The 16,587-nt window shown below is 37.3% G+C and overlaps 1 protein-coding gene across 1 annotated transcript in view; it reads left to right on the top strand.

The window, feature by feature from the left end:
* The window catches only part of TWIST1 (twist family bHLH transcription factor 1), a 97,714-nt gene extending 84,480 nt beyond the window's left edge, over window positions 1-13,234 (top strand). Inside the window, exon 5 of the mRNA XM_011944206.1 lies at window positions 13,125-13,234. The gene's annotated coding sequence lies outside the window, so the exon portion shown is untranslated. The remainder of the gene's footprint in view (window positions 1-13,124) is intronic.
* Window positions 13,235-16,587: the final 3,353 nt, after the last annotated feature.

The following is a 16,587-nucleotide window of genomic DNA, read 5'->3' as shown; positions in this document are numbered from 1 at the left end:
ACACATGAAAGAATGCTCATCATCACTGGTCATCAGAAAAATGCAAATCAAAACCACAATGAGATACCATCTCACACCAGTTACAATGATGATCATTAAAAAGTCAGGAAACAACAGATGCTGGAGAGGATGTGGAGAAATAGGAATGCTTTACACCGTTGGTGGCAGTTTAAATTAGTTCAACCATTTTGTGGAAGACAGTGTGGCGATTCCTCAAGGATCTAAAACTAGAAATACCATTTGACCCAGCGATCTCATTACTGGGTATATACCCAAAGGATTATAAATCATGCTAGTATAAAGACACATGCACACATATGTTTACAGGGGCACTATTCACAATACCAAAGACTTGGAGTCAACCCAAGTGTCCATCAATGATAGACTGGATAAAGAAAATGTGGTACATATATACCATGGAATACTATGCAGCCATAAAAAAGGAAGAGTTCATGTCCTTTGTAGGGACAGGGATGAAGCTGGAAACCATTGTTCTCTCAGCAAACTATCACAAGACAGAAAACCAAACACTGCATGTTCTCACTCATAGGTGGGAACTGAACAGTGAGAACACATGGACACAGAGCGGGGAACATCACACACCAGGGCCTCAGAGGGGGTGAGGGGCTGGGAGGCTGGTGGAGGGATAGCATTAGGAGAAATACCTAATGTAAATGACAAGTTGATGGATGCAGCAAATCAACACGGCACATGTATACCTATGTAACAAACCTGCATGTTGTACACATGTACCCTAGAACTTAAAGTATAATAAAAAAGAAAAAGAAAATGTGAGTCAGATCATGTCACTCCTCTACTCAGTACATTTCAGCGGATTCTTTTTTCACTCAGGGTGAAAATGAAAACCTTTGCAAAGTCATACAAAGTCCTTCAGAATCTGATTGCTTCTCCTATTCCCCATCACCTCTTTCCTTGGGCTGCCTTATCTGCTGCTCCTCAAACCTTCCAGGTACTACCCTTGCTCTAACTGCTTCCTCTGGAAGGGTCTTCCCCCAGATGTTTGTTTAGCAAACACCTCCCATTTCTTCAAGTCTTTGCTCAAATTTTGTGCTGAGCCTGCTTTTACCAATAAGAACCAATTGTTAAACATTCAAGACTTTTGTAAGCTGTTTTTCAAACCTTTGGTAGCTTGAAATTAACCATAGTGGTAGTATTTAAACCACAGGAAATAACGCATACCCTGAAAATTTCATTTGAAATTGTGATTTTTCACATTCTGCTCTTTAACTCAATTTTTTTCTGATTCCACTCTACTTTTTCTTTCTCTAATAGCACATGCCATCTAATAACTTACTCTTTAATGTGTTTATTTATTGCATTTATTATTTATTGACTATATGCAAACTCTAGAGTTCAAGGTTAACTAGGGCAAAATTTTTGTTTAGATTACTGACATAACTGAAGATATAATATCTAACACATAGTAAGGACTCAATAAATATGTATTGATTGAAAAATGAAAGAAAACAAAAGGTGGTTTTATTTTTTATTATACTTTTAGTTCTGAGACACATGTGCAGAACATGCAGATTTGTTACATAGGTATACATGTGCCATGGTGGTTTGCTGCACCCATCAACCCATCATCTAGGTTTTAAGCCCCCACAAGCATTAGGTATTTCTTCTAATGCTATCCCTCCCCTTGCCCCCAACCCCTTGACAGGCCCCAGTGTGTGATGTTCCCCTCTCTGTGTCCATGTGTTCCCACTGTTCAGTTTGCACTTATAAGTGAGAACATGTGGCGTTTGGTTTTCTATTCCTGTGTTAGTTTGCCGAGAATGATGGTTTCCAGCTTCATCCATGTCCCTGCAAAGAACATGAACTCATCCTTTTTTATGGCTGCATAGTATTCCATGGTGTATATGTGCCATATTTTCTTTATCCAGTCTATCATTGATGAACATTTGGGTTGGTTCCAAGTCTTTGCTATTGTAAATAGTGCTGAAATAAACATACGTGTGCATGTGTCTTTATAGCAGCATGATTTATAATCCTTTGAACATATACACCCAGTAATGGGATTGCTGGGTCAAATGGTATTTCTAATTCTAGATCCTTAAGGAATCGCCACACTGTCTTCCACGATGGCTGAACTAATTTACACTCCCACCAACAACGTAAATGCATTTCTATTTCTCCACAACCTCTCCGGCATCTGTTGTTTTCTGACTTTTTAATGATTGCCATTCTAACTGGCATGAGACGGCATTTCTTTGTGGTTTTGATTTGCATTTCTCTAATGACCAGTGATGATGAACTTTTTTTCATAGGTTTGTTGGCTGCATAAATGTCTTCTTTAGAGAAGTGTCTCTTCATATTCTGTGCCCACTTTTTGATGGGATTGTTGGTTTTTTTCTTGTAACTTTGAACAAGGTGTTTTATCTTCCTGTGAGATCGGAACAAGTAAAACTTATAAGTAACTTTCAGTATTTTTATATCAATCACTTTCACTTGTTCTTTGAATTGACTAATAATAGACTAAATAGCAAAGCGGGAGCAATGACTTTTCAAATTTCAAATAATTTTCTCTGAATGACAAAACAAGTTATCTTTAGCAACAATGTTTACCAAATGAGTGTATATGAAAGCAGCTGAGAAATGTTTTAGATGGCTTCATAAATGAGATATTTTTAATAAAATTTGATGAGTATTTTCCATTGTTGCCCAAATGCTAGACAACTTACATAACTTAAATTTCTCTTAAGTGCTTATTCCACAAACAGAATAATACACCCAGTTCATAAAGCAATGATGCATGGTGAAGCTAATCTTTTGATAGCTATATGTTATTTTTATAGTTACTTTTCAATTAAGGAAATTGACTTTCAATTGTTAGAAAGCAGTTAGCTACCCTGGCTTTGACCGGTCCAAAATTGTAGAGAATATTAGAGTTGAAATAAAGTAAATTATTTCATATTTACATATTTTTTTTCATTGCTAAGATTTCCATAAGTGAAGATTGGACTAAATTTAGTGTTAACTACCAACAATTTCACTTCATGGCTACTGAAAGGAAAACGAGTCTGTGTATATACATGTGTAAACACACATATCTGAAAATCACATACTTCATTTTAACAATCTCTTTTCTGAAATTATATGTTTAATTTATTTACCGCCCAAAACACTCACCTTCAATTTGCCTGGGTATTACCACTTAACATAGGATTTAGGCTGGGCGCGGTGGCTAACGCCTGTAATCTCAGCATTTTGGGAGGCCGAGGTGGGTGGATTACCTGAGGTCAGGAGTTCGAAAACAGCCTGGCTAACATGGCGAAAACTCATCTCTACTAAAAATACAAAAATTAGCCAGGCGTGGTGGTGCACACCTGTAATCCTAGCTACTCGGGAGGCTGAGGCAGACGAATCGCATGAACCTAGAAGGTGGAGGTTGCAGTGAGCTGAGATCATGCCACTGTGTTCCAGCCTGGGCGACAGAGAGAAACTCTATCTCAAAAACAAAAAACAAAAAACAAAAAAACCCATAGGATTTAATTGACTTCTGACTCTCTGTGTTCCCAACAGGTAAGTTAGCTTTCAAATGACTTCAGCATGTAAACATGATAAAAATATTTGAAATGTAAAGAGATGGCAAAATTCACTCGTGCTAAAAAAAGTGAACCAAAACCCTCCATATTTATACAACTGTTTCTCAATCAGATGTTATTGAGGCATCTTATATGCCAGTGGAAGTGTCTTCTCTTTGCAGTGTGCTTTTAAATATTGCCTTATTGGTCTCTCATGTACTCACCAGCAAAAGTGTAAAGTCATTTTCAAACTGTAATTTGAGAAACGTCAAAACATTAAATTAGAGCCACTTAAATAACTATATTTCTCTAGCTACAAATGATAAAATAAACATCTGAAGTTTGGTGCATGTGCTTTACTTCTGTTGACACACTAGTATCTTCTCCAAGGTGTGGAAACCAATAACAGTTTGGAAATTTTAAGCATAATATTAATATTTTTTCATTATAAGAAACAGTTTATATAAACCAAAAGTTTTATACAAAAGTGTATCAAATCAAATGGGAAGAAGTTCCTTAAAAAGACAAATCTCTACAAATGAACCTTATACTTATTTCCAATCACTTTAAAATTCAATGAAATACTAGAGGCCTTTTAGGAATCTTAAATATGTTTCCCAGAAAGGTTTCACTTTCTGAACTTTTCTAAATATAGTGAAGCTCCCCCAACTTGTTATTTCCTTGGCTTATTACAGTTACTATAGGGAAATATTACAGATTAATAAAGTAAATCCTGGAGTTAGAAGGATTTATACAAATTAGATTGCACATGAGAAATAAATTTGAAAATGTTTTTGTGATAAAGATACTGAAGCTGTGAACTCTCCTATAAATCTAACATTTACATTTTATAATGAGTATGGGACCTCACTTCAATAAGTCTTATGCTTACAGAATTCTAACACTCCAAGTTCTTTTTCACATTACTCACAGTCATTTCTGCCAATGTTACCATGGACTCATTTCAAAATTCTAGGTATTTATTGCTCTAAAGTGTGTCATAAAATGTTAAATCAACCTGCTAGCCTGAGGTCTACAAGATATTTTATGACTTAAACAGATACCACAGGGTTGCTTGAAGTCATTGCCCTCGCCTTTCTTTCCCCTGAATCCAAAGGCACTGAGTCTAGCACGAGGCAGTCTAGATGACAAAGAGCTTACTGGTACCCAGTGGTTGGGTCAGCAAAGGTAGTTTGGGAGTTTATGATTTTTAGTGTGATAAATATATCAACAAAAATTGTCCAGCAACTGCACATGTTTTAAAGCTTTTATCATTTAAAATCACACTCTGCTGCAGATCATTGAGAACCTATCATGGATGAAAAATTAAGGGCTATTTTTTCCTTTTTTTTCCCACCTCATACCATGAATGTTGATGATAGGTTGCCCAGGGCTGATGCAGACACTCAACCATAGTGTCAGAGACCCAGGATCTTTTTGCATCCTTTGTGCACTGTCGTGCTTAGTATATTGTCTTTGACTCTCATCCTTGTCATTTCTTAGTCACAACACGGGTGATGTAGCAACAAGCATTATATCTGCATTCCAGGCAAGAAGAAAGAAAAAGAGGCAAAGATCTACATGAGCCATATCTGTTTTTTTAGTTGTTGTTGTTTGTTTGTTTGTTTTTTATTGAGAATGTAAAACCTTTCTAGAAGCTCAGTCCAGGAGACTTTCTTTTGTATCTTTTGGGTTAAAAGTCACTCATATGACCACTTCCAGACCAATAACTGACCAAAGACAATCAGATAACTACAATGGTTTATACCAATGGAGCTTTGCAACCCTAGCTTATGGTGAGAACCAAAAGTCTCTGAAATCAAGGTACTGTAGGCACCACCTGAATAATATCTAGCAGCAGGGAAAGGTTACTGAATGTTGTGTAGGCAATGAAGAGATATTTTCATATACACCATTCTACCTCATTCCTCTTCAAATTTAATTCTTAGCTTTAGCAAATAGCACACAAAGCCAAAGTATAAAGTACAGCAGCAATTGTCTGGCAACATGCTTTGACTTTCACCTTCATTTGCTACCTAGTTTTTAGCTATAAAGGGTTATAAATGATATCCAGACTTCTTAATATGTTGATTTGTAAGTAAGCCTTAGTCCCATGATATCAGTGAAGGATAATATTTAAGATTTGGCTTCGATTCTTAGTTTTGGCACTTATAAGCTATGGGACTATTTGAGGGATGTTAGCTAAACCTCAATATTCTCATTTGTAAAACAGGGTACTTATCAGTTATTGTGGGGACATATGCCACAATGTGGTTGTATAGATTACAAACTTTAATTACTTAGCACAGAGCGTGATATTTTCTAAGTGTCCAATAAATGTTTGCAGTCAGGATCGTTCATTGTCATTACTATTCCTATGCCCAGGGCTTACTGAATCACTAAAATGACCTCCACTTAATATTCATTGTGCAGTATATCAGGTGGGAGGCCGGGGAGAATCCATAGTGTCTCCAGTGCAGAAATTCTAGCCTCAGGATAACTAAACTTTCAGTGCGTGTGTGTGTGTGTGTGTGTGTGTGTGTGTATATATATATAATAGTTTGTATAAACTACATATGTGTGTGTGTATATACATATACATATACACACCCTATTTTAATATCCTATTTACCTTATTATTCACCTATTATGTGATTACAAACCTTAGAATCAAAGGAACATTTCTTTCTCCAAAAACTGGGGACCTCACAGGAATCAAGACTGTTCCAGGAATTTTTAGAATTCAAGAGAGAAGTGGGTTCTGCTTGGATACTTCATCAAGGCAACTGCGATGTAATTTCATTTAAACTTTTAATGTTAAGCCAAATTTCTACAAATAAGTTTATATCAGATTCTGAGCTATTGTCTATTTTAATGATATTTTAAATTAATTGTCCAATTTTAATGATATTTTTAGACATCCATGTTTACATAGAGCGATCTCACCCTTTGTTCATTAAAACAAGTCACTTATTAGATTCATTTTTAACTTAACATTGCAAAAATTAGCCTGTTCACCCCATCATAAAATCAAATGGCATAAAGTTACTATATATATAAAATGTAAAGAAATATAAAATTGTTTAAAAAGCAAAAGAAAGCACATTTGAAGCACAGCGATTTAGAGAACTTTGTAGTGATTTAAACTGAGTGGCCTAGGATGGTACAAGCATTACTCATGGCTCTGTCAGTTTCTCTTAGCCTCTTTTTCAAGTATAATAAAAATAAGCCTCCCAGCTGAACATGTCTGGTCATGGGGATTTTACTCAATACCACCAAAAGATCACTAAGAAGGTAGCCTTAGACCTCCAAGGCCATTATCTAACAAACTTTATTGAACACCTACTATATAAACGCAGTGCAAAACTTGTTGGAAGTATTTGATTTTGGGTCTTTTTTTAAGATAGTATTGGAAATTGCTAAGTAATTGCCTTTTCTCTTTGATGCTAAAATGTAAAATCTGTTATAGTTCTTCTACAAATTTTCCAAGGGATTAAAAAGGGAAAACATTTGAAGCTCCAGAACATTCTAAGAGTAGAAGATAGCTTGCTGGAACTTTCTCTAAAACTTGAAAAATCAAATTATTACATGCGGGAAAATACATGGAAATAGTAGAACAACAGTGCTTTTGCTATGTTCCTTATTTAACAAAAAATACATGTTTATATAAAATATGTTCCTCTTTCTGTTCACTACAGTGTTTATGTAATTTCTATGTCCCCCCTAACTGAAAACCTTTCAATTTACCATCGTTCTAGATGAGTTTCCAGTTCAGAATCCAGTTTTTTGGTGTAGTTTTAGTTGCATCCAGTATGTCAAGAGAAGTTATTGCCACTTTACTTTCTGTGTCATCATTCCTCTTCATCCTTGGCTTCTCTAAACCCACAGGTTGCAAATCCTTTGGGGATAAGGAGTGCTGAAAATTTGGGCTAACTCTAGTCAAAAGTTGGTCTTCTAATCCCTCCCATATCCAGCAGTTATTGCCTTCCCACCCAATACCCTGAGCAACTCCAGTCAATCTGTCCACCCATGCCTGTCCACAACCATGCTTTCTTACCTCCTCTTCCAATATTGGGCTGCAACATTAAGGTTTTTTTTTTTTATCAGCATTAATAACCAATGCCTCAAATAACTATCTTTTATGCCAACATTTGGAAGATTTGAGAACCTGAAGTCTTAGGGAAGCAGGTTGGAGAAAGCTTCTCATAGCATCATGGGCTCTTTTCTCTTTAGGTAACTTGAGAGTATATACAGTGGTCCTCTAAAGACCATTTCTACCTTTGCCATCCAACCTGGGGAACAAATAATCCCTACATAATTTGCTACATTCTTACTGACCTACTCATTAGCTCTAGCTTATTTGTTCTTGTTTTCCATATAAAAGGTTTTATAATTTTTTTCCTTTTCTTTTTATTGATTTGCTAAAGCTTAAGCAAAAATCATCCATATACTAGATACTTAGAAAATCATTCAGCTATAAAATGGCAATAGGATAAGTAATAGCCTGGTAGTCAGGTTGTAATTCTACTTCTAAAATCTCTAACAAAATAGCAAAGTCACTGTGCAAGAAGGATATGAATTATCTGTTTCCTAGTCATATTCTAATTGTGATCAGCTACCATTATTGCATTAATATACATTGAATAAAGATATTTTATAAAATCAATTCTCACAACCAGGGCTAGACAGACATTGTAGGTATCCTAAATTGATTATTGAGGGCCACTTCAGGCTGATTTAAAGTATTAAAATATTTAATTTGATTTATTTAATTTAGTACTTTTGGTTTTATTTAATATTTTGATTCAAATATTTTGACTATTTCCTTAGGAGAGTTTAAGGTAAGCCAACTTTCTATTAATACATTTTGTTCTCATAACTGGAAATATACTTGGACAGAATGCAACATTTTAAATTATTTGAGATTGTATTTATTGCAACAATTTTCCATTACTTATTATCATATAGCATCAGTCACTCATACTGACTGAAGATAGAGACCATGTTTTAATGTTCTTTCCCACCATCTTGCCCCTTCTCCACCCCAAATTTCTTTCTTTCTTTTTTTTTTGAGACGGAGTCTCGCTCTGTCACCCAGTCTGGAGTGCAGTGGCCGGATCTCAGCTCACTGCAAGCTCCGCCTCCCAGGATCATGCCATTCTCCTGCCTCAGCCTCCTGAGTAGCTGAGACTACAGGCGCCCACCACCACACCCGGCTATTTTTTTTGTATTTTTAGTAGAGATGGGCTTTCACCGTGTTAGCCAGGACGGGCTCAATCTCCTGACTTGGTGATCCATCCACCTCAGCCTCTCAAAGTGCTGAGATTACGGGTGTGAGCCACCGTGCCCAGTCTCTCCACCCCAAACTTCAAAATATTATTCAATTTTTTGTCTTCAGTTTTTTTTGTTTTTTTTTTTTGGTGTGTGTGTGTGTGTGTGATTTTCAGAACTAAGTAACTTCTTTAGATACCAAGTAAATGGTTTCTATTTATAGATAGAAATTTATATCACCTGTTCTTGTAATCTGCCCTGTGGCTGCCAACTTCAGGCAACTATGGCTTTGTAGGTCCCGGGGATCGAGTCCTGCAGTTGCACCACATAACCTACACATGTCTGTGACAAAACTTTTCAATAAAGTCAGGCTAGTGCAGATGATGACTGCGTTTTATTTCTACTCTGGGGTGCTATCTGTTTCAGGGAAATCAGGGCCAATTGACCTTTTGCCAGTTATATAGAAAGTCCCATGTGGAAACCTGAGTTAGCTGGCTCCATTTTCCAATGATATTTTAGTACCTTTTACAGTTGGCTTCCAAGGCAGCAACACAGTTAGACTTACCCCATAGCCATAGCATGATTCAGTTCACAACAATCATAGTTATCAAGTTAACATTCCGAACGGTACTTCCTTCTAAAGGCAAGAAAACTCCACTGTGGCAACTGCTGAGTGCAGAAGCTATTTGTTAACGATCCCCAAGCTAATAGGCTATGGTATTATATCTGTCATATACTAATCAGCAGAGGCTTCACGACTTCTTAGAGCCTTGAAAAATGAGACTATTTCTTTTCAGTCTGGTCAGATTTTAATGAAACCAGTCAATAGTCCACAGCCTTTTTTTTTTTCCTATGTGAATAGATGGATATAAAGAAAGGTTTTTTTCTCTATAAAAAATTCTTGTCAGTATAGATGAACAGGAAAGACAGAGATTCCAGTTTCTACTTGAAGCAAAATTGTTAATCAAGCAAAGGGCAATATGTAACTCTTCCTTTTGAAGATTTTCCTATAGTATCAGTATAAAGTAGTTCATTCTTACCTCTTTTGAGTTTCTTTTCTGAAGCATTTTTCTGCTGTGCTGGTGAGGTGTTTTTCTTTTAAATGTTCAGTTATTTCTACCGTCCGTGTTCTGTTTTTACTTATTGTTCTGTGGATAAATGAGTTTTAAGCTAATGTATGGCCTGTCCTAACAGTATTTGTAGTTCTCCTTGTAAAGTTAATGACTTTCCTAATGATAAATACATGTTTGCTGTATGATAAAGAGGGAGATCCATCAGGGCAGAGGGCTGAATGGCTCTGATGATCTCGTGTAGGAATTGCTTTGGCACACACAGTCCTATGTAAGAGTTTATCAGATGTGCCTAGCTCATTTTCTTTTATTTTTTCTTTTCTTTTCTTTTCTTTTCTTTTTTTTTTTGAGACAGAGTCTTGCTCTGTTGCCCAGGCTGGAGTGCAGTGGCATGATCTCGGCTCACTGCAACCTCCGCCTCCCGGGTTCACGCCATTCTCCTGCATCAGCCTCCCGAGTAGCTGGGACTACAGGTGCCCACCACCATGCCTGGCTAATTTTTTGTATTTTTATTAGAGATAGGGTTTCACTGTGTTAGCTAGGGTGGTCTTGATTTCCTGACCTCGCGTTCCCCCTGCCTTGGCCTCCCAAAGTGCTGGGATTACAGGCGTGAGCCATCACACCTGGCCGTGCCTAGCTCATTTTCACAGTAAGCTCTGGGGGGAAATTGGGTGAGCTAGTCAAAGTCCCACATTTGTTCCCTGACCTGTGGAGTGAGGGCTATTATGGTGGGGAAAGGCAAGTGGAAGCCACTAGAACTGTGTCTGCCTGGGAAGATAGTAATCTGAGAGCAACGCCACATTCCTGAGGCATTATAGAGATTGGTACCACCATGAAGGAACTGGAAGATGCAGAGGTGGTGATTCCCCCTGCATCCTCTTTCAATTCACCTCTTTGGCCTGTGCAAAGCACAAATGGATGTTGGAGACTGAGTACCATCAGCTCAACCAGGTGGCAACTCCAATTGCAACTGCTGAAACGTATTGTTTCATTGCTTGCGGAAACTGATACATCAATTTATACATAGTAAGCAGCTATTGATGTGGCAAATGCCATATAAGAATAATTAGGAGTTTTCTTCTAGCTGACCAGCAATACACCTTCACTGTCATAGCTCAGGGATATATTCACTCTCTAACCCTATGTTATAATTTAGATTGTAGGGTTTTGACTGCTTTTTCCTTCTATATCACACTGGTCCATTATATTTATATAATAACATTATGCTGGTTGGAACTAGTGAGAAATATATAACAACTACTCTATACTTATTGGTAAGAAATGTGTGTGTCAGAGAATGGGAAATAAATCTGACAAAAATTCAAGAGCCAGGGAAATTTCTGAGAGTCCAGTGGTGTGGGGTATGTGGAGATATCCCCTCCAAGGTCAACGATAAGTTGTTCTTATACTTATCATATCCTGGCCTTATCTTATCCTGGCCTCTCCTGCAACCAAAAAGGAGGTACAATGCCTACTGGGCCTTTTTTGATTTTAGAGGAATGTAATTCTCATTTGGGTGTGAAACTCTGACCTATTTACCCAATAACCCCAATGCTGCTGCTTTTGAGTTGTGGACAGAACAAGAGAAGGCTCTACAGCAGGTCCAGGTTGCTATTCAAACTGCTCTGCCACTTGGGCTATAAGATCCAACAGATCCAGTGGTACTCACAGTAACAGTAGCAGACAGGGATACTGTTTGGAGTATTCGGAAGACCCCTACAGGTTAATATTCGTGCAGGCCCTTAGGAATTTGAAGCCGTGCTCTGCCATCCCCTGCAGATAACTACGCTCCTTTTGAGAAATAGCTCTTGGACTGCTACTGGACCTTCATAGAGACTGACCGCTTAACCATGGATCACCAAGTTACCATGTGACCTACCTGAACAGCCCATTTTGAACTGGATGTTATCTGGCTTACCAAGCCATCGCGTTGAGTATGCACAGCAGCACCTCATTATCAAACGGAAGTGATATTTATATGATTAGGCTTGAGTAGGCCCTGAGGGCACAGTAATTTACAGGAAGAAGTGGTTTCAATGCCCATGTTCCCCACTCCTACTAGACTGTCTTCTCCCTCAACTTGCACCCATGGCCTCAGGGAGTGTCCTCTACAGTCAATTGACAGAGGAAGAGAGAGTTTGGGCCTGTTTAACAGATGGTTCTGCATGATACGCAGGCGCCAATGAAAGGCAGTTGCATTACAGCCTCTTTTGGGGACGTACTTGAAAGATAATGGGGAAGTGAAATCTTCTAGTGGGCAAAACTTCAAGCCTGTTGTTTACTTTGCTTGGAAGGATAAATGACCAGACATATGATTATATAACAACTCGTAGGCTGTGGCCAATAGCCACGATGATCAGGCAATTGGAAAAAACATGGTTAGAAAATTCGTGACAAGGAAATTTGGGGAAGAGATATAGATAAACCTCTCCAAATGGGCAAAAACTGTCAAGGTATTTTATTCCATATGAGTGCCTACCAAAGGGTGACTTCAGCCAAGGAAGATTTGAATAACTGAGTGTACAGAATGACTTGTTCCATAGATACCAGTCAGCCTCTTTCCCCAGCTACTCTTCTTATCACCCAGTGGGCTTCTGAGCAAAGTGACCATGGTGGTAAGAATGGAGGTTATGCATGAGCTCAGCAAAATGGGCTTCCACTCTTCAAGCGTGCCTGGCCACATCCACTGTTGAATGCCCAATCTGTCATCAGCGAGGCCAATGCTAAATTCTCTATGCAACCATTTTCTGGTGGAAGGTTGATTACATTGGGCTACTTCCATCATAGAGGGGGCAGCATTTTATTCTTACTGGAATAGACACTCTGGATATAGATTTGCCTTCCTGTCATGCAGTGCTTTTGGCAAAACTGTCTTCTGTGGATTTGCAGAATGCTTTGTGCAGCAAAGGGCCCAAGCTCATGAAATTCACTGGTCTTACCAGGTTTCTCCTAATCCTGAAGCAAATGCTTGATAGAAAAGTGGAATGGCCTTTAGGAGACTCTCTTATAGCACCAGCTAAGTGGCAATACCTTGCAGGGCTGGAACAAGTTTCTACATAGGATTATACGTTCTGAATCAATGTCCAATATAGGTGTTACTTCTCCCATAACCAGGACTTACAGGTCTAGGAATCAAGGGTGGAAATGGGAATGGCACCACTCAAAATTATCCTTAGTGACTGACTAGCAAACTTTCTGTTTCTGTTTCCCATGGTCTTATGCTCTGCTGGCCTAGAGGTTTTATTCCCAAAAGAAAGAATGCTTCCATCAGAAGACAGAATAATGATTCCATTGAACTGGAAATCAGGATGGTTACCTGACCAATTTGGAATTCTCATGTTTCTGTATCACCAGGAATGAAGAGAGTCACTGTGCTGGCTAGGGTGACTGATCCTAAATATCAAGGGAAAGTTGGAGTACTACTCCACAATGGAGGTAAGAACTAGTATGTCTGGAATACAAAAGAATTCACAGGGAGTCTTTTAGTATTACCAAGCCCGGTGATTAAGTTCAATGGGAAACTATAGCAATCCAGGCAGAAGATTTGGATCACTTCATCAGGTAAAGAATTATGACCAGCTGAGACTCTTGCTAAAGGCAAAGGGAATGCAGAATGGATAGTGGAAGGTAGTTATAAATATCAGCTATGACTACAGAACCAGTTACAGAAATGAGGACTGTAATTGTCATAAACATTTCCTCCTTATTTTGTTATAAATATGCTTAGGGCATGCATGTGTATCTATCTATCTATCATCTCTCAATACCTCAAATATATTTTTCTTCCCTCTCTTATTTGCCATGTACCATAAGATATATTGACTTTATATCATAGTATGGCAGGTTGTAAAATGAAGTCATTTTGTTAAACATTGTTTTGTTATAATGTTAATGAGAAAAGAAATCAAATCCCAGCAGAGGCCACTGTCTGTGTGGAGTTCTCAAGTTCTCATCGTGTCTGCACTGAGTTTTCTCTGGAGACTCTGGTTTCCTGCCACATCCCAAATATGTGCATATTAGGTTAATAGGTGTGTTTAAATTGTTCCAGTATGAGTGAGTGTGGGTGTGTGTGTGAGTGTACCTTGTGATGAAATGACATCCTGTTCAGGGTTGGTTACTGCTTTGTTCTTTGAGCTGCCAGATTAGGCTCCAGCCACCCTCAACCCTGAATTGGAATAAGCAAATAAGAAAATGAATGAAAACACAAATACAAATTATTGTAAAATAAACATTTATAATGTACATGATAATCATACTAATGCATGACGATAAATGATGTGGCACTTAGGCAGGCAGTGACTTTGCCATATTTACTCTTGTTGGTTTTTAAACTTTATGATGGGAGGTGATGCTCCTTACAATTTTCACTTTGTAAACACTTATTCCTTCATTTAACCCACCATCACTATGGCCACCATCACTCACGGATTCACTGAAAATTGGAAAAAATAATTATCTTACTTGTTTTATAATATTAATCTTTCTTAAATATATGATAGCTCACATTTATTTTAGCATTTAATATTAAAAGTATTTGGGGTCTTAGAAATTTGATGATGTTTTTGTAATCAGAAATTTGCCATAGGAACTTAACTCATGTTTATATTAATATCAATTCACCTATGTAAAACTGGTTTTATTATACATTGTTTGCTTACTCAGTCTCCAAGATCCTATGGACAATGTTTAGTGAGGACTTATTATGTGTTAACTGTAAATCATAGTATTTAACATATGGGATATGAAGGAGAAGAGTAGACGTTACTCAAGAATTTTACCTCCTCTTTAGGGGAAGAGATAGTGCATTTTTCATGATACACAGAATAGTTGTATCATGTTAGGTGGATATGGGAGATTAGATTTGGTTTAAGGAGATGGGTATAGACTCTAAATTGACAAGGGGTGTACTTGTGAGGGTTAATTTTATGTGTCAATTTGACTGGACCAGAGGGCTCCCAGACATTTGGAGAAACATTATTCTGGATGTGTCTGTGAGGGTGTTTTTGGGTTAGGAGTAACATTTCAAACTATAGATGGAGTAAAACAGATTGTTTTCCCCAATGTGGATGACTGTCATCCAACCAGTTGAAAGCCTGAATAGAACAAAACAGTTGACTGTCTTAAAGTCAGGGGATTCCTGTCTACATTTGGGCTGGGACATCAGGTTTTTTGTTTGTTTGTTTCTTTGTCTGTTTCCTGCCTTCAGATTCAAACTGGAGCATCAGTTTTTCCTGGGTCTCAAGCCCACTGGCCCTTGGACTGGAACTACATCTTCAACTCTCCAGGTTCTCAGGCTTTCGGACACAGACTGGCACTGTACCATCAGCTCTCCTCAGTCTCCAGCTTGCCAACTACAGATCTTAGGGCTCCTCTGCCTCCATAATCCTTTCTGCTTCAATAAAATCAGTAGTAATGTCCCTTCTTTCATTTCTGAATTTAGTTATTTGGGTCTTTTCCTCTTTTTTCTTAGTCAATCTAGGTAAAGTTTTGTGAATTATGTCGATGTATTTGAATACTCAACGCTTGGTTTCATTGACATTCTCTGCTTTTCTGTTCTCTATTTAATACATCACTGTCCTAATCTTTACAATTTCCTTCCTTCTACTAGCTTGGGTTTAGTTTGTTCTTAATTTTCTAATTTATTAACTAAATGCATAAACTTAAGTTATTGATTTAAGACCATTCTTTCTTTTGAATGTGTTTACAGCTATCAACTTCCTTCTTATGTTGTGTTTTTATTTTTTTTCTCTGAAAGACTTTTTCCAATCTTCCTTGTGATTTCTTTTTTAAGCGATCGGTTGTATAAGTTTCCATATATTTGTAATTTTCTAGTTTTCTTTCTGCTACTGATTTCTAGTTTTATTCTGTTGTGGTCAGAAAAGGTACTTGGTACGAGACTTGTTTTGTGACCTAACATGTGATCTATCCTGGAGAATGTTCTAGGTGTGCTTGAAACAAATATATACTCTGCTGGCATTGTATGCAATGTTCAGTATTTTTCTTTTATCTTCAGTTAATCTATAGTGTTATTCAAATCTACAATTTCTATGTTGATTTTCCATCTGATTGTTCTACCCATTATTGAAAGTCATATTAAAGTCTTTAATTATTATCATATTGCTGCCTATTTCCCCCTTTAGTACTCTTAATGTTTGCTTTATATATTTTAGGGGCTCTTGTGTTGTATATTGGCAATTGTTATATCTTTCTATTGAACTGACCCTTTTATCATTATATAATGTCCTTCTTTGTTTCTTGTGACAGTTTTTGACTTATTTTTTTCTGATGTAACCACCCTGTATAGCCACCCTGTTCCCTTTTTATTACCATTTCTATGAAATACCTTTTTTATCCTTTCACTCTACCTAGGTGTGTCCTTAGAGCTAAAGCATGTTTCTTTTAAACAGCATATAGTTTAATCCTTTTTGTAAAAACATCGATTCTGACAATCTGTGTCTTTTTATTGAGAAGTTTAATTATTTACAAAGTGATTACTGATATAAAAGCATTTACTTTTGCCATTTTATCGATTCTTCCGATACTCTTTTTGTGTTTAGTTCTCTCTCTCTCTTTTTTTTTTCTTTTAGTGAAAATATCTGATCTTTTCTCATTTACTTTTCAGTATATTCTATAGATAGTTTCCTTGTGGTTACTATAGGGATTACACCTAATATCTTAAGATTATGATAATCTGTTAT

This window comes from Colobus angolensis, unplaced genomic scaffold (genome assembly GCF_000951035.1).
Source record: "Colobus angolensis palliatus isolate OR3802 unplaced genomic scaffold, Cang.pa_1.0 Scaffold229, whole genome shotgun sequence".
Lineage (NCBI taxonomy): Eukaryota > Metazoa > Chordata > Mammalia > Primates > Cercopithecidae > Colobus > Colobus angolensis.
Note: the sequence above shows the minus strand (reverse complement) of the source record. Positions and strands in the feature narration are given on the sequence as shown.